Consider the following 20,455-nt stretch of genomic DNA (forward strand, 5'->3'; position numbering starts at 1 on the left):
GTTTCAACTTAGATATTCATTTCATTCCCTGCTATGATCAGTTCTTTTCTACCGACCATTATGCCATTGTTTAAGTTGAATGTCTTTTCTACTGATTATTATGCCATTGTTTAAGTTGTATGTCTTTTCTACCGACCATTATGCCATTGTTTAAGTTGTATGTCTTTTCTACCGACCATTATGCCATTGTTTAAGTTGTATGTCTTTTCTACCGACCATTATGCCATTGTTTAAGTTGTATGTCTTTTCTACCGACCATTATGTCACTGTTTAAGTTGTATGTCTTTTCTACCGATCATTATGTCACTGTTTAAGTTGTATGTCTTTTCTACCGACCATTATGCCATGGTTTAAGTTGTATGTCTTTTCTACCGATCATTATGTCACTGTTTAAGTTGTATGTCTTTTCTACCGACCATTATGCCATTGTTTAAGTTGTATGTCTTTTCTACCGACCATTATGCCATTGTTTAAGTTGTATGTCTTTTCTACTGATTATTATGCCATTGTTTAAGTTGTATGTCTTTTCTACCGACCATTATGCCATTGTTTAAGTTGTATGTCTTTTCTACCGACCATTATGCCATTGTTTAAGTTGTATGTCTTTTCTACTGATTATTATGCTATTGTTTAAGTTGTATGTCTTTTCTACCGACCATTATGTCACTGTTTAAGTTGTGTGTCTTTTCTACCAATCATTATGACATTGTTTAAGTTGTATGTCTTTTCTACCGACCATTATGCCATTGTTTAAGTTGTATGTCTTTTCTACCGACCATTATGTCACTGTTTGTTGTATGTCTTTTCTACCGACCATTATGCCATTGTTTGTTGTATGTCTTTTCAACCGACCATTATGCCATTGTTTAAGTTGTATGTCTTTTCTACCGACCATTATGCCATTGTTTAAGTTGTATGTCTTTTCTACTGATTATTATGCCATTGTTTAAGTTGTATGTCTTTTCTACCGACCATTATGCCATCGTTTAAGTTGTATGTCTTTTCTACCGACCATTATGCCATTGTTTAAGTTGTATGTCTTTTCTACTGATTATTATGCTATTGTTTAAGTTGTATGTCTTTTCTACCGACCATTATGCCATTGTTTAAGTTTTATGTCTTTTCTACCGATCATTATGTCACTGTTTAAGTTGTGTGTCTTTTCTACCGATCATTATGCCATTGTTTGTTGTATGTCTTTTCTACCGACCATTATGCCATTGTTTAAGTTGTATGTCTTTTCTACCGACCATTATGCCATTGTTTAAGTTGTATGTCTTTTCTACCGACCATTATGCCATTGTTTAAGTTGTATGTCTTTTCTACCGATCATTATGTCACTGTTTAAGTTGTGTGTCTTTTCTACCGATCATTATGCCATTGTTTGTTGTATGTCTTTTCTACCGATCATTATGTCACTGTTTAAGTTGTATGTCTTTTCTACCGACCATTATGCCATTGTTTAAGTTGTATGTCTTTTCTACCGACCATTATGCCATTCTTTAAGTTGAATGTCTTTTCTACTGATTATTATGCCATTGTTTAAGTTGTATGTCTTTTCTACCGACCATTATGCCATTGTTTAAGTTGTATGTCTTTTCTACCGACCATTATGCCATTGTTTAAGTTGTATGTCTTTTCTACCGACCATTATGCCATTGTTTGTTGTATGTCTTTTCTACCGACCATTATGTCACTGTTTAGTTGTATGTCTTTTCTACCGATCATTATGTCACTGTTTAAGTTGTATGTCTTTTCTACCGATCATTATGTCACTGTTTAAATTGTATGTCTTTTCTACCGATCATTATGCCATTGTTTAAGTTGTATGTCTTTTCTACCGACCATTATGCCATTGTTTAAGTTGTATGTCTTTTCTACCGACCATTATGCCATTGTTTAAGTTGTATGTCTTTTCTACCGATCATTATGTCACTGTTTAAGTTGTGTGTCTTTTCTACCGATCATTATGCCATTGTTTAAGTTGTATGTCTTTTCTACCGATCATTATGTCACTGTTTAAGTTGTATGTCTTTTCTACTGATTATTATGCTATTGTTTAAGTTGTATGTCTTTTCTACCGACCATTATGCCATTGTTTAAGTTGTATGTCTTTTCTACCGATCATTATGTCACTGTTTAAGTTGTATGTATTTTCTACCGACCATTATGCCATTGTTTAAGTTGTATGTCTTTTCTACCGACAATTATGCCATTGTTTAAGTTGTATGTCTTTTCTACCGACCATTATGCCATTGTTTAAGTTGAATGTCTTTTCTACTGATTATTATGCCATTGTTTAAGTTGAATGTCTTCTCTACTGATTATTATGCCATTGTTCAAGTTGTATGTCTTTTCTACCGACCATTATGCCATTGTTTAAGTTGTATGTCTTTTCTACCGACCATTATGCCATTGTTTGTTGTATGTCTTTTCTACCGACCATTATGCCATTGTTTAAGTTGTATGTCTTTTCTACCGACCATTATGCCATTGTTTTTAAGTTGTATGTCTTTTCTACCGACCATTATGCCATTGTTTAAGTTGTATGTCTTTTCTACCGACCATTATGCCATTGTTTAAGTTGTATGTCTTTTCTACCGACCATTATGCCATTGTTTAAGTTGTATGTCTTTTCTACCGACCATTATGCCATTGTTTAAGTTGTATGTCTTTTCTACCGACCATTATGCCATTGTTTAAGTTGTATGTCTTTTCTACCGACCATTATGCCATTGTTTAAGTTGTATGTCTTTTCTACCGACCATTATGCCATTGTTTAAGTTGTATGTCTTTTCTACCGACCATTATGCCATTGTTTAAGTTGTATGTCTTTTCTACTGATTATTATGCCATTGTTTAAGTTGTATGTCTTTTCTACCGATCATTATGTCACTGTTTAAGTTGTATGTCTTTTCTACCGACCATTATACCATTGTTTAAGTTGTATGTCTTTTCTACTGATTATTATGCTATTGTTTAAGTTGTATGTCTTTTCTACCGACCATTATGCCATTGTTTAAGTTGTATGTCTTTTCTACCGATCATTATGCCATTGTTTAAGTTGTATGTCTTTTCTACTGATTATTATGCCATTGTTTAAGTTGTATGTCTTTTCTACCGACCATTATGCCATTGTTTAAGTTGTATGTCTTTTCTACCGATCATTATGTCACTGTTTAAGTTGTATGTCTTTTCTACCGATCATTATGCCATTGTTTAAGTTGTATGTCTTTTCTACCGACCATTATGCGATTGTTTAAGTTGTATGTCTTTTCTACTGATTATTATGCTATTGTTTAAGTTGTATGTCTTTTCTACCGACCATTATGCCATTGTTTAAGTTGTATGTCTTTTCTACCGACCATTATGCCATTGTTTAAGTTGAATGTCTTTTCTACTGATTATTATGCCATTGTTTAAGTTGTATGTCTTTTCTACTGATTATTATGCTATTGTTTAAGTTGTATGTCTTTTCTACCGACCATTATGCCATTGTTTAAGTTGTATGTCTTTTCTACCGATCATTATGTCACTGTTTAAGTTGTGTGTCTTTTCTACCAATCATTATGACATTGTTTAAGTTGTATGTCTTTTCTACCGACCATTATGCCATTGTTTAAGTTGTATGTCTTTTCTACCGACCATTATGTCACTGTTTAAGTTGTATGTCTTTTCTACCGACCATTATGCCATTGTTTAAGTTGTATGTCTTTTCTACCGACCATTATGCCATTGTTTAAGTTGTATGTCTTTTCTACCGACCATTATGCCATTGTTTAAGTTGTATGTCTTTTCTACTGATCATTATGCCATTGTTTAAGTTGTATGTCTTTTCTACCGACCATTATGCCATTGTTTGTTGTATGTCTTTTCTACCGACCATTATGCCATTGTTTAAGTTGTATGTCTTTTCTACTGATTATTATGCTATTGTTTAAGTTGTATGTCTTTTCTACCGACCATTATGCCATTGTTTAAGTTTTATGTCTTTTCTACCGATCATTATGTCACTGTTTAAGTTGTGTGTCTTTTCTACCGATCATTATGCCATTGTTTAAGTTGTATGTCTTTTCTACCGACCATTATGCCATTGTTTAAGTTGTATGTCTTTTCTACCGACCATTATGCCATTGTTTAAGTTGTATGTCTTTTCTACCGACCATTATGCCATTGTTTAAGTTGTATGTCTTTTCTACCGATCATTATGTCACTGTTTAAGTTGTGTGTCTTTTCTACCGATCATTATGCCATTGTTTAAGTTGTATGTCTTTTCTACCGATCATTATGTCACTGTTTAAGTTGTATGTCTTTTCTACCGACCATTATGCCATTGTTTAAGTTGTATGTCTTTTCTACCGACCATTATGCCATTCTTTAAGTTGAATGTCTTTTCTACTGATTATTATGCCATTGTTTAAGTTGTATGTCTTTTCTACCGACCATTATGCCATTGTTTAAGTTGTATGTCTTTTCTACCGACCATTATGCCATTGTTTAAGTTGTATGTCTTTTCTACCGACCATTATGTCACTGTTTAAGTTGTATGTCTTTTCTACCGACCATTATGCCATTGTTTAAGTTGTATGTCTTTTCAACCGACCATTATGCCATTGTTTAAGTTGTATGTCTTTTCTACCGACCATTATGCCATTGTTTAAGTTGTATGTCTTTTCTACTGATTATTATGCCATTGTTTAAGTTGTATGTCTTTTCTACCGACCATTATGCCATTGTTTAAGTTGTATGTCTTTTCTACCGACCATTATGCCATTGTTTAAGTTGTATGTCTTTTCTACTGATTATTATGCTATTGTTTAAGTTGTATGTCTTTTCTACCGACCATTATGCCATTGTTTAAGTTTTATGTCTTTTCTACCGATCATTATGTCACTGTTTAAGTTGTGTGTCTTTTCTACCGATCATTATGCCATTGTTTAAGTTGTATGTCTTTTCTACCGACCATTATGCCATTGTTTAAGTTGTATGTCTTTTCTACCGACCATTATGCCATTGTTTAAGTTGTATGTCTTTTCTACCGACCATTATGCCATTGTTTAAATTGTATGTCTTTTCTACCGATCATTATGTCACTGTTTAAGTTGTGTGTCTTTTCTACCGATCATTATGCCATTGTTTAAGTTGTATGTCTTTTCTACCGATCATTATGTCACTGTTTAAGTTGTATGTCTTTTCTACCGACCATTATGCCATTGTTTAAGTTGTATGTCTTTTCTACCGACCATTATGCCATTCTTTAAGTTGAATGTCTTTTCTACTGATTATTATGCCATTGTTTAAGTTGTATGTCTTTTCTACCGACCATTATGCCATTGTTTAAGTTGTATGTCTTTTCTACCGACCATTATGCCATTGTTTAAGTTGTATGTCTTTTCTACCGACCATTATGCCATTGTTTAAGTTGTATGTCTTTTCTACCGACCATTATGTCACTGTTTAAGTTGTATGTCTTTTCTACCGATCATTATGTCACTGTTTAAGTTGTATGTCTTTTCTACCGATCATTATGTCACTGTTTAAATTGTATGTCTTTTCTACCGATCATTATGCCATTGTTTAAGTTGTATGTCTTTTCTACCGACCATTATGCCATTGTTTAAGTTGTATGTCTTTTCTACCGACCATTATGCCATTGTTTAAGTTGTATGTCTTATCTACCGACCATTATGCCATTGTTTAAGTTGTATGTCTTTTCTACCGACCATTATGCCATTGTTTAAGTTGTATGTCTTTTCTACTGATTATTATGCCATTGTTTAAGTTGTATGTCTTTTCTACCGACCATTATGCCATTGTTTAAGTTGTATGTCTTTTCTACCGACCATTATGCCATTGTTTAAGTTGTATGTCTTTCTACCGACCATTATGCCATTGTTTAAGTTGTATGTCTTTTCTACTGATTATTATGCCATTGTTTAAGTTGTATGTCTTTTCTACCGATCATTATGTCACTGTTTAAGTTGTATGTCTTTTCTACCGACCATTATACCATTGTTTAAGTTGTATGTCTTTTCTACTGATTATTATGCTATTGTTTAAGTTGTATGTCTTTTCTACCGACCATTATGCCATTGTTTAAGTTGTATGTCTTTTCTACCGATCATTATGCCATTGTTTAAGTTGTATGTCTTTTCTACTGATTATTATGCCATTGTTTAAGTTGTATGTCTTTTCTACCGACCATTATGCCATTGTTTAAGTTGTATGTCTTTTCTACCGATCATTATGTCACTGTTTAAGTTGTATGTCTTTTCTACCGACCATTATGCCATTGTTTAAGTTGTATGTCTTTTCTACCGACCATTATGCGATTGTTTAAGTTGTATGTCTTTTCTACTGATTATTATGCTATTGTTTAAGTTGTATGTCTTTTCTACCGACCATTATGCCATTGTTTAAGTTGTATGTCTTTTCTACCGACCATTATGCCATTGTTTAAGTTGAATGTCTTTTCTACTGATTATTATGCCATTGTTTAAGTTGAATGTCTTTTCTACTGATTATTATGCCATTGTTTAAGTTGTATGTCTTTTCTACCGACCATTATGCCATTGTTTAAGTTGTATGTCTTTTCTACTGATTATTATGCTATTGTTTAAGTTGTATGTCTTTTCTACCGACCATTATGCCATTGTTTAAGTTGTATGTCTTTTCTACCGATCATTATGTCACTGTTTAAGTTGTGTGTCTTTTCTACCAATCATTATGACATTGTTTAAGTTGTATGTCTTTTCTACCGACCATTATGCCATTGTTTAAGTTGTATGTCTTTTCTACCGACCATTATGTCACTGTTTAAGTTGTATGTCTTTTCTACCGACCATTATGCCATTGTTTAAGTTGTATGTCTTTTCTACCGACCATTATGCCATTGTTTAAGTTGTATGTCTTTTCTACCGACCATTATGCCATTGTTTAAGTTGTATGTCTTTTCTACTGATTATTATGCCATTGTTTAAGTTGTATGTCTTTTCTACCGACCATTATGCCATTGTTTAAGTTGTATGTCTTTTCTACCGACCATTATGCCATTGTTTAAGTTGTATGTCTTTTCTACTGATTATTATGCTATTGTTTAAGTTGTATGTCTTTTCTACCGACCATTATGCCATTGTTTAAGTTTTATGTCTTTTCTACCGATCATTATGTCACTGTTTAAGTTGTGTGTCTTTTCTACCGATCATTATGCCATTGTTTAAGTTGTATGTCTTTTCTACCGACCATTATGCCATTGTTTAAGTTGTATGTCTTTTCTACCGACCATTATGCCATTGTTTAAGTTGTATGTCTTTTCTACCGACCATTATGCCATTGTTTAAGTTGTATGTCTTTTCTACCGATCATTATGTCACTGTTTAAGTTGTGTGTCTTTTCTACCGATCATTATGCCATTGTTTAAGTTGTATGTCTTTTCTACCGATCATTATGTCACTGTTTAAGTTGTATGTCTTTTCTACCGACCATTATGCCATTGTTTAAGTTGTATGTCTTTTCTACCGACCATTATGCCATTGTTTGTTGTATGTCTTTTCTACCGATCATTATGTCACTGTTTAAGTTAGTGTCTTTTCTACCGATCATTATGCCATTGTTTAAGTTGTATGTCTTTTCTACCGATCATTATGTCACTGTTTAAGTTGTATGTCTTTTCTACCGACCATTATGCCATTGTTTAAGTTGTATGTCTTTTCTACCGACCATTATGCCATTCTTTAAGTTGAATGTCTTTTCTACTGATTATTATGCCATTGTTTAAGTTGTATGTCTTTTCTACCGACCATTATGCCATTGTTTAAGTTGTATGTCTTTTCTACCGACCATTATGCCATTGTTTAAGTTGTATGTCTTTTCTACCGACCATTATGCCATTGTTTAAGTTGTATGTCTTTTCTACCGACCATTATGTCACTGTTTAAGTTGTATGTCTTTTCTACCGATCATTATGTCACTGTTTAAGTTGTATGTCTTTTCTACCGATCATTATGTCACTGTTTAAGTTGTATGTCTTTTCTACCGATCATTATGCCATTGTTTAAGTTGTATGTCTTTTCTACCGACCATTATGTCACTGTTTAAGTTGTATGTCTTTTCTACCGATCATTATGTCACTGTTTAAGTTGTATGTCTTTTCTACCGATCATTATGCCATTGTTTAAGTTGTATATCTTTTCTACCGACCATTATGCCATTGTTTAAGTTGTATGTCTTTTCTACTGATCATTATGTCACTGTTTAAGTTGTATGTCTTTTCTACCGATCATTATGTCACTGTTTAAGTTGTATGTCTTTTCTACCGACCATTATGCCATTGTTTAAGTTGTATGTCTTTTCTACCGACCATTATGCCATTGTTTAAGTTGAATGTCTTTTCTACCGACCATTATGCCATTGTTTAAGTTGAATGTCTTTTCTACTGATTATTATTCCTTTGTTTAAGTTGAATGTCTTTTCTACTGATTATTATGCCATTGTTTAAGTTGTATGTCTTTTCTACCGACCATTATGCCATTGTTTAAGTTGTATGTCTTTTCTACCGACCATTATGCCATTGTTTAAGTTGTATGTCTTATCTACCGACCATTATGCCATTGTTTAAGTTGTATGTCTTTTCTACCGACCATTATGCCATTGTTTAAGTTGTATGTCTTTTCTACCGACCATTATGCCATTGTTTAAGTTGTATGTCTTTTCTACTGATTATTATGCCATTGTTTAAGTTGTATGTCTTTTCTACCGACCATTATGCCATTGTTTAAGATGTATGTCTTTTCTACCGACCATTATGCCATTGTTTAAGTTGTATGTCTTTTCTACCGACCATTATGCCATTGTTTAAGTTGTATGTCTTTTCTACTGATTATTATGCCATTGTTTAAGTTGTATGTCTTTTCTACCGATCATTATGTCACTGTTTAAGTTGTATGTCTTTTCTACCGACCATTATGCCATTGTTTAAGTTGTATGTCTTTTCTACCGATCATTATGTCACTGTTTAAGTTGTATGTCTTTCCTACCGACCATTATGCCATTGTTTAAGTTGTATGTCTTTTCTACCGACCATTATGCGATTGTTTAAGTTGTATGTCTTTTCTACTGATTATTATGCCATTGTTTAAGTTGTATGTCTTTTCTACTGATTATTATGCCATTGTTTAAGTTGTATGTCTTTTCTACCGACCATTATGCCATTGTTTAAGTTGTATGTCTTTTCTACCGATCATTATGTCACTGTTTAAGTTGTATGTCTTTTCTACCGACCATTATGCCATTGTTTAAGTTGTATGTCTTTTCTACCGACCATTATGCGATTGTTTAAGTTGTATGTCTTTTCTACTGATTATTATGCTATTGTTTAAGTTGTATGTCTTTTCTACCGACCATTATGCCATTGTTTAAGTTGTATGTCTTTTCTACCGACCATTATGCCATTGTTTAAGTTGAATGTCTTTTCTACTGATTATTATGCCATTGTTTAAGTTGAATGTCTTTTCTACTGATTATTATGCCATTGTTTAAGTTGTATGTCTTTTCTACCGACCATTATGCCATTGTTTAAGTTGTATGTCTTTTCTACCGATCATTATGCCATTGTTTAAGTTGTATGTCTTTTCTACCGACCATTATGTCATTGTTTAAGTTGTATGTCTTTTCTACCGACCATTATGTCATTGTTTAAGTTGTATGTCTTTTCTACCGACCATTATGCCATTGTTTAAGTTGTATGTCTTTTCTACCGACCATTATGCCATTGTTTAAGTTGTATGTCTTTTCTACCGACCATTATGCCATTGTTTAAGTTGTATGTCTTTTCTACCGACCATTATGCCATTGTTTAAGTTGAATGTCTTTTCTACTGATTATTATGCCATTGTTTAAGTTCAATGTCTTTTCTACTGATTATTATGCCATTGTTTAAGTTGTATGTCTTTTCTACCGACCATTATGCCATTGTTTAAGTTGTATGTCTTTTCTACCGATCATTATGCCATTGTTTAAGTTGTATGTCTTTTCTACCGACCATTATGTCATTGTTTAAGTTGTATGTCTTTTCTACCGACCATTATGTCATTGTTTAAGTTGTATGTCTTTTCTACCGATCATTATGTCACTGTTTAAGTTGTATGTCTTTTCTACCGACCATTATGCCATTGTTTAAGTTGTATGTCTTTTCTACCGACCATTATGCCATTGTTTAAGTTGTATGTCTTTTCTACCGACCATTATGCCATTGTTTAAGTTGTATGTCTTTTCTACCGACCATTATGCCATTGTTTAAGTTGTATGTCTTTTCTACTAATTATTATGCCATTGTTTAAGTTGTATGTCTTTTCTACCGACCATTATGCCATTGTTTAAGTTGTATGTCTTTTCTACCGATCATTTTGTCACTGTTTAAGTTGTATGTCTTTTCTACCGACCATTATGCCATTGTTTAAGTTGTATGTCTTTTCTACCGACCATTATGCCATTGTTTAAGTTGTATGTCTTTTCTACCGACCATTATGCCATTGTTTAAGTTGTATGTCTTTTCCACTGATTATTATGCCATTGTTTAAGTTGTATGTCTTTTCTACCGATCATTATGTCACTGTTTAAGTTGTATGTCTTTTCTACCGACCATTATACCATTGTTTAAGTTGTATGTCTTTTCTACTGATTATTATGCTATTGTTTAAGTTGTATGTCTTTTCTACCGACCATTATGCCATTGTTTAAGTTGTATGTCTTTTCTACCGACCATTATGCCATTGTTTAAGTTGTATGTCTTTTCTACTGATTATTATGCTATTGTTTAAGTTGTATGTCTTTTCTACCGACCATTATGCCATTGTTTAAGTTTTATGTCTTTTCTACCGATCATTATGTCACTGTTTAAGTTGTGTGTCTTTTCTACCGATCATTATGCCATTGTTTAAGTTGTATGTCTTTTCTACTGATTATTATGCCATTGTTTAAGTTGTATGTCTTTTCTACCGACCATTATGCCATTGTTTAAGTTGTATGTCTTTTCTACCGACCATTATGCCATTGTTTAAGTTGTATGTCGTTTCTACCGACCATTATGCTATTGTTTAAGTTGTATGTCGTTTCTTCCGATCATTATGCCATTGTTTAAGTTGTATGTCTTTTCTACTGATTATTATGCCATTGTTTAAGTTGTATGTCTTTTCTACCGACCATTATGCCATTGTTTAAGTTGTATGTCTTTTCTACCGACCATTATGCCATTGTTTAAGTTGTATGTCTTTTCTACTGATTATTATGCTATTGTTTAAGTTGTATGTCTTTTCTACCGACCATTATGCCATTGTTTAAGTTTTAAGTCTTTTCTACCGATCATTATGTCACTGTTTAAGTTGTGTGTCTTTTCTACCGATCATTATGCCATTGTTTAAGTTGTATGTCTTTTCTACCGACCATTATGCCATTGTTTAAGTTGTATGTCTTTTCTACCGACCATTATGCCATTGTTTAAGTTGTATGTCTTTTCTACCGACCATTATGCCATTGTTTAAGTTGTATGTCTTTTCTACCGATCATTATGTCACTGTTTAAGTTGTGTGTCTTTTCTACCGATCATTATGCCATTGTTTAAGTTGTATGTCTTTTCTACCGATCATTATGTCACTGTTTAAGTTGTATGTCTTTTCTACCGACCATTATACCATTGTTTAAGTTGTATGTCTTTTCTACCGACCATTATGCCATTCTTTAAGTTGAATGTCTTTTCTACTGATTATTATGCCATTGTTTAAGTTGTATGTCTTTTCTACCGACCATTATGCCATTGTTTAAGTTGTATGTCTTTTCTACCGACCATTATGCCATTGTTTAAGTTGTATGTCTTTTCTACCGACCATTATGCCATTGTTTAAGTTGTATGTCTTTTCTACTGATTATTATGCTATTGTTTAAGTTGTATGTCTTTTCTACCGACCATTATGCCATTGTTTAAGTTTTATGTCTTTTCTACCGATCATTATGTCACTGTTTAAGTTGTGTGTCTTTTCTACCGATCATTATGCCATTGTTTAAGTTGTATGTCTTTTCTACTGATTATTATGCCATTGTTTAAGTTGTATGTCTTTTCTACCGACCATTATGCCATTGTTTAAGTTGTATGTCTTTTCTACCGACCATTATGCCATTGTTTAAGTTGTATGTCGTTTCTACCGACCATTATGCCATTGTTTAAGTTGTATGTCGTTTCTTCCGATCATTATGCCATTGTTTAAGTTGTATGTCTTTTCTACTGATTATTATGCCATTGTTTAAGTTGTATGTCTTTTCTACCGACCATTATGCCATTGTTTAAGTTGTATGTCTTTTCTACCGACCATTATGCCATTGTTTAAGTTGTATGTCTTTTCTACTGATTATTATGCTATTGTTTAAGTTGTATGTCTTTTCTACCGACCATTATGCCATTGTTTAAGTTTTATGTCTTTTCTACCGATCATTATGTCACTGTTTAAGTTGTGTGTCTTTTCTACCGATCATTATGCCATTGTTTAAGTTGTATGTCTTTTCTACCGACCATTATGCCATTGTTTAAGTTGTATGTCTTTTCTACCGACCATTATGCCATTGTTTAAGTTGTATGTCTTTTCTACCGACCATTATGCCATTGTTTAAGTTGTATGTCTTTTCTACCGATCATTATGTCACTGTTTGTTGTGTGTCTTTTCTACCGATCATTATGCCATTGTTTAAGTTGTATGTCTTTTCTACCGATCATTATGTCACTGTTTAAGTTGTATGTCTTTTCTACCGACCATTATACCATTGTTTGTTGTATGTCTTTTCTACCGACCATTATGCCATTCTTTAAGTTGAATGTCTTTTCTACTGATTATTATGCCATTGTTTAAGTTGTATGTCTTTTCTACCGACCATTATGCCATTGTTTAAGTTGTATGTCTTTTCTACCGACCATTATGCCATTGTTTAAGTTGTATGTCTTTTCTACCGACCATTATGCCATTGTTTAAGTTGTATGTCTTTTCTACCGACCATTATGTCACTGTTTAAGTTGTATGTCTTTTCTACCGATCATTATGTCACTGTTTAAGTTGTATGTCTTTTCTACCGATCATTATGTCACTGTTTAAGTTGTATGTCTTTTCTACCGATCATTATGCCATTGTTTAAGTTGTATATCTTTTCTACCGACCATTATGCCATTGTTTAAGTTGTATGTCTTTTCTACTGATCATTATGTCACTGTTTAAGTTGTATGTCTTTTCTACCGATAATTATGTCACTGTTTAAGTTGTATGTATTTTCTACCGACCATTATGCCATTGTTTAAGTTGTATGTCTTTTCTACCGACCATTATGCCATTGTTTAAGTTGTATGTCTTTTCTACCGACCATTATGCCATTGTTTAAGTTGAATGTCTTTTCTACTGATTATTATGCCATTGTTTAAGTTGAATGTCTTCTCTACTGATTATTATGCCATTGTTCAAGTTGTATGTCTTTTCTACCGACCATTATGCCATTGTTTAAGTTGTATGTCTTTTCTACCGACCATTATGCCATTGTTTAAGTTGTATGTCTTTTCTACCGATCATTATGTCACTGTTTAAGTTGTATGTCTTTTCTACCGACCATTATACCATTGTTTAAGTTGTATGTCTTTTCTACCGACCATTATGCCATTCTTTAAGTTGAATGTCTTTTCTACTGATTATTATGCCATTGTTTAAGTTGTATGTCTTTTCTACCGACCATTATGCCATTGTTTAAGTTGTATGTCTTTTCTACCGACCATTATGCCATTGTTTAAGTTGTATGTCTTTTCTACCGACCATTATGCCATTGTTTAAGTTGTATGTCTTTTCTACCGACCATTATGTCACTGTTTAAGTTGTATGTCTTTTCTACCGATCATTATGTCACTGTTTAAGTTGTATGTCTTTTCTACCGATCATTATGTCACTGTTTAAGTTGTATGTCTTTTCTACCGATCATTATGCCATTGTTTAAGTTGTATATCTTTTCTACCGACCATTATGCCATTGTTTAAGTTGTATGTCTTTTCTACTGATCATTATGTCACTGTTTAAGTTGTATGTCTTTTCTACCGATAATTATGTCACTGTTTAAGTTGTATGTATTTTCTACCGACCATTATGCCATTGTTTAAGTTGTATGTCTTTTCTACCGACCATTATGCCATTGTTTAAGTTGTATGTCTTTTCTACCGACCATTATGCCATTGTTTAAGTTGAATGTCTTTTCTACTGATTATTATGCCATTGTTTAAGTTGAATGTCTTCTCTACTGATTATTATGCCATTGTTCAAGTTGTATGTCTTTTCTACCGACCATTATGCCATTGTTTAAGTTGTATGTCTTTTCTACCGACCATTATGCCATTGTTTGTTGTATGTCTTTTCTACCGACCATTATGCCATTGTTTAAGTTGTATGTCTTTTCTACCGACCATTATGCCATTGTTTAAGTTGTATGTCTTTTCTACCGACCATTATGCCATTGTTTAAGTTGTATGTCTTTTCTACTGATTATTATGCCATTGTTTAAGTTGTATGTCTTTTCTACCGACCATTATGCCATTGTTTAAGTTGTATGTCTTTTCTACCGACCAATATGCCATTGTTTAAGTTGTATGTCTTTTCTACCGACCATTATGCCATTGTTTAAGTTGTATGTCTTTTCTACTGATTATTATGCCATTGTTTAAGTTGTATGTCTTTTCTACCGATCATTATGTCACTGTTTAAGTTGTATGTCTTTTCTACCGACCATTATACCATTGTTTAAGTTGTATGTCTTTTCTACTGATTATTATGCTATTGTTTAAGTTGTATGTCTTTTCTACCGACCATTATGCCATTGTTTAAGTTGTATGTCTTTTCTACCGATCATTATGCCATTGTTTAAGTTGTATGTCTTTTCTACTGATTATTATGCCATTGTTTAAGTTGTATGTCTTTTCTACCGACCATTATGCCATTGTTTAAGTTGTATGTCTTTTCTACCGATCATTATGTCACTGTTTAAGTTGTATGTCTTTTCTACCGACCATTATGCCATTGTTTAAGTTGTATGTCTTTTCTACCGACCATTATGCGATTGTTTAAGTTGTATGTCTTTTCTACTGATTATTATGCTATTGTTTAAGTTGTATGTCTTTTCTACCGACCATTATGCCATTGTTTAAGTTGTATGTCTTTTCTACCGATCATTATGTCACTGTTTAAGTTGTGTGTCTTTTCTACCGATTATTATGCCATTGTTTAAGTTGTATGTCTTTTCTACCGACCATTATGCCATTGTTTAAGTTGTATGTCTTTTCTACCGACCATTATGCCTTTGTTTAAGTTGTATGTCTTTTCTACCGACCATTATGCCATTGTTTAAGTTGAATGTCTTTTCTACTGATTATTATGCCATTGTTTAAGTTGAATGTCTTTTCTACTGATTATTATGCCATTGTTTAAGTTGTATGTCTTTTCTACCGATCATTATGTCACTGTTTAAGTTGTATGTCTTTTCTACCGACCATTATGCCATTGTTTAAGTTGTATGTCTTTTCTACCGACCATTATGCCATTGTTTAAGTTGTATGTCTTTTCTACCGACCATTATGCCATTGTTTAAGTTGTATGTCTTTTCTACCGACCATTATGCCATTGTTTAAGTTGAATGTCTTTTCTACTGATTATTATGCCATTGTTTAAGTTGAATGTCTTTTCTACTGATTATTATGCCATTGTTTAAGTTGTATGTCTTTTCTACCGACCATTATGCCATTGTTTAAGTTGTATGTCTTTTCTACCGATCATTATGCCATTGTTTAAGTTGTATGTCTTTTCTACCGACCATTATGTCATTGTTTAAGTTGTATGTCTTTTCTACCGACCATTATGTCATTGTTTAAGTTGTATGTCTTTTCTACCGATCATTATGTCACTGTTTAAGTTGTATGTCTTTTCTACCGACCGTTATGCCATTGTTTAAGTTGTATGTCTTTTCTACCGACCATTATGCCATTGTTTAAGTTGTATGTCTTTTCTACCGACCATTATGCCATTGTTTAAGTTGTATGTCTTTTCTACCGACCATTATGCCATTGTTTAAGTTGTATGTCTTTTCTACTGATTATTATGCCATTGTTTAAGTTGTATGTCTTTTCTACCGACCATTATGCCATTGTTTAAGTTGTATGTCTTTTCTACCGATCATTTTGTCACTGTTTAAGTTGTATGTCTTTTCTACCGACCATTATGCCATTGTTTAAGTTGTATGTCTTTTCTACCGACCATTATGCCATTGTTTAAGTTGTATGTCTTTTCTACCGACCATTATGCCATTGTTTAAGTTGTATGTCTTTTCTACTGATTATTATGCCATTGTTTAAGTTGTATGTCTTTTCTACCGATCATTATGTCACTGTTTAAGTTGTATGTCTTTTCTACCGATCATTATACCATTGTTTAAGTTGTATGTCTTTTCTACTGATTATTATGCTATTGTTTAAGTTGTATGTCTTTTCTACCGACCATTATGCCATTGTTTAAGTTGTATGTCTTTTCTACCGATCATTATGTCACTGTTTAAGTTGTATGTCTTTTCTACCGACCATTATGCCATTGTTTAAGTTGTATGTCTTTTCTACTGATTATTATGCCATTGTTTAAGTTGTATGTCTTTTCTACCGACCATTATGCCATTGTTTAAGTTGTATGTCTTTTCTACCGATCATTATGTCACTGTTTAAGTTGTATGTCTTTTCTACCGACCATTATGCCATTGTTTAAGTTGTATGTCGTTTCTACCGACCATTATGCCATTGTTTAAGTTGTATGTCGTTTCTTCCGATCATTATGCCATTGTTTAAGTTGTATGTCGTACTTAATGGATATATTTCGTTACGTAACATTTTCTTATTTTATTAATGTTTGAATATTATATACTCATACAAATTTATCTGAGTTCGAATCCTCATCACACCAAGCATGCTCGCCCTTTCTGCCTTGCGGGCGTTATAATGTGACGGTCAATCCCACTATTCGTTGGTAAAAGAGTAACCCAAGAGTTGGCGGTGGGTGGTGATAGTCATCATCAATTTCTTTTAAAATAGAATTATTTTACTTATTGAGTAATTTATTAAAGAACTAATCTTTTTCTGGACATAATATTGCAATACTAACATTTCTCAAAATTAGTTTAATAAGATATAGCCCCCAGCTAGTACAGCGGTATGTCTCCGGATTTACAACGCTAAAATCAGGGGTTCGATTCCCCTTTGTGGCTTTGTTATACCAAACACATACACACACACACAATAAGATATATCTTACTTTACAGATATTTTGGTTCAGTCGAATAAGAAAGGAGAGAGAGTATAGGAACACGTACGTGAAGTTTTCACAATCTTGAATTTTCAATTGTTATAAAGAAACCAGAAATAATTACATATTATTCTTTCTTTTAGCAGTAAATCGTTATTTTCTTATTCTAGATTCACCTCAAGTCAGCCTTAATCTTCAATCGCCCATAGCAGTAGAAGGAACCAATTCTTCAGTGCTGCTCACATGTGACACTTTAGACGGTAACCCTAAAAACTTGACACGAGTGAAATGGTACAAAGATGAAGAATTGCTTGAAGAAAGCACAAGTAGTAAACTAATTCTAACGAGCATTAAAAGACATTTTGCTGGTAATTACTCCTGTCAGGAAACAACGGAGCTGACTGGAGCCCGATATCTTCACCAGAAGTTTTAACAGTGTACTGTGAGTTTCTTTGTCTTGTTTTGACACATTTCTTTCTGAATTCTGAATTAGCTTTGAAATACAACGTTAGTGATAAATTGTTTATATATGTGTTTTAAGCGTGGTCATCAAAACGTATTTAGTTTTATCCCTAACACTTGGAGAAGATTTTATAATGTATCATTTAACATCTTTTTGACGAAGTAAAAGATTATTTTTAAAGTTATCACTTTACGTTAATATTGAACATGTTGAACACTTAGTTGACAACGTTTAATAAATATTTTCATAACATTTCTGCTGAACGTCTTTAAATGACTGTTTTGATGATTCTCGCAAATTTCTTTATGAGGGCGTGATTAAAGCTAACAAGACGGAAAATCCATGAAACTTTTAATACAGCAGTTCTTCTTCGAGTCCATATATTACATCTTAGGCCTGGTATGGCCAGGTAGTTAAGGCACTCGACTCGTTATCCGAGGGTCGAAGGTTCGAATCTCCGTCACACCAAATATGCTCGCCCTTTTAGCTGTGGGGGCGTTATAAAGTTACGGACAATCCCACTATTCGTTAGTAAAAGTTTAGTCCAAGAGTTGGCAGTGGGTGGTGATGACTAGCTACCCTGTCTCTAGTCTTACACTGCTAAATTAGGGACGGATAGCGCAGATAGCCCTCGTGTACCTTTGCGCGAAATTAAAAAACAAACAATTACGTTTCAGAGACTGTGAACTTATAAACTCAATCTTCGACGGTTGACTCAGTCAGTACGGTTTCAAATCATCATTATGTAGTTTAAATAGTAATCAGTAGAATCTCAATTAAACATAATACATATACAGATGTAAAATTAACACAGTAAATAATGCACAGTTTATTAAGAACGTTATGTTATAAAATAAATTATGATTATTAGAATTTATTTGTTTGTCATTTGGATATTCTCGGTGAAATCAATGGCCGGTCATAAATTCGTAAGCTAATCTAACGAGGCAAAATGACTCTGAAATGAAAAAAAATTATATATGTATTAAGCATCTTAACAAATACTGTTAATGAAATTAACATTAAAAATAATTAAATATAAGCTTAATGATCGTAATATAATTCACGTGAATTGCAAATATTTTTTCTCAATTTCAACTGAATTTCTCACAAGATAGTTTTGAAGGACTATTTCACGGATGTCTAAAATGGAATCCGAAGTGGATAAATTAGAAACAGTGCGATGAAAAAGCCATCTACTGTTTAAGTGCTATTTGTCACGAATGTTAGGCCTAATGCTTTTCCAAGATTACATCACTTAAACCGTTTTTTGCTTTTTCTAATGTAAAACAGATTGAATATCTTCACTTTCAAAACACATAAAAGATGTTTATTTAACACAGACTATATTACATCATGTACAAAACTAACAAAAACATTTGTTTACATCAGGCGCTATAACTGATTCGTAGAACAGCATGGCACCAATATGCAACATACTTTATATAATTTATCTTAACAATATCCAATGACCAATAACGTAGTAACATGCAACATATTTCAGTTACGTACTTTGAAATGGGCCCGTCATGGCCAGTTGGTTAGGGCATTCGACACTGAATTAGAGACGGCTCGCGCAGATATCCCTCGTGTAGCGTTGCGCAAAATTTAAAAACAAACAATACTGAGAATTATGTAATTCTTTTATTTTGCTTTAGACACTAAAAATGCAATCTGTTGATTTCCGAAACATTTATATGTGCACCTTGTTTTATAAGTACACAGCTATTTGTTTTAAGTATCGCTCCTGCTAAGTTTCAAAGTAACGAAAATAATTGTATACTTCGTAAAAAAATTGATTTACAATTTATAATTACTGGTTAAAAGCTAAAACTAACAATGTTAGTCAAACTAAAATTGTTTACAATCGCCTCGAAAAGGTAGCAGTATAAACAGCAAAAAAAAGGTTGAGTTTATTACAAAACTCTCATATGTGAGAAGCCTCGTTTCGTGAAAACTTTGTGTGATCTTATGAATGTTGCACAGAAAATTTTATATCGTTGTGTGAATTTTGTTGCATCTTACAAGCTGCGATAAACAACAACAACAAAACATTTTAGCATAAATCATTTGGAATGTTCGTGTCAAGATGTTGTATGAAAAATTACATGTTTCCTAATCACACCTCGAGCTTTTTGAATTACAGATCCTCCTGGTCCATCAAAGGTATTATCAAAAGAAGAAAAGATGGTGAAAGGAAATCCTGTGACATTATACTGTGAGATAAGTGACCCGGGATTTCCACCGGCTAGTATCTTTCGTTGGGAAATAAACGACTTAGTGTTAAATAACACATCAGATGTTTATGTCAGTGAACCCATATCTGTAGGTGCTGAAGGTAACTACTCCTGTGCTGCAATAAATCAGGTGGCCACTGGTGATTCAGCAGCACCTTTCAAACTAGACGCTTTGGGTGAGTTCCAGTTATAAGATAACATTGTGTATAAAATACGTGTCTTTCACTTGTGTTCAGGTAGCAGTTAAATAACTCAGAAATTTTGATTGCTCTCGTGTTAGTTTATTATTTCTCAAGCTTAGCAAGGTTTGTCATAAAATATAACCAGCTTTTTTGCAAATTGTTGAGTTCTGTTCATCACTAGAGCACGAAACTTAAAGGCTTAAATATTATTACAGACTCTATATATCA

The 20,455-nt window shown here is 33.1% G+C and overlaps 1 pseudogene across 1 annotated transcript in view; it reads left to right on the forward strand.

The window, feature by feature from the left end:
- Window positions 1–20,455, forward strand: part of LOC143235631 (hemicentin-2-like) — a 133,220-nt pseudogene that overhangs the window by 90,358 nt on the left and 22,407 nt on the right. Inside the window, exons 7-8 of the transcript XR_013019341.1 lie at window positions 17,516–17,787; window positions 19,955–20,221. The product of XR_013019341.1 is annotated as a hemicentin-2-like (transcript). The remainder of the gene's footprint in view (window positions 1–17,515; window positions 17,788–19,954; window positions 20,222–20,455) is intronic.

The sequence above is a fragment of the Tachypleus tridentatus genome, chromosome 12 (genome assembly GCF_004210375.1).
Source record: "Tachypleus tridentatus isolate NWPU-2018 chromosome 12, ASM421037v1, whole genome shotgun sequence".
Classification (NCBI taxonomy): domain Eukaryota; kingdom Metazoa; phylum Arthropoda; class Merostomata; order Xiphosura; family Limulidae; genus Tachypleus; species Tachypleus tridentatus.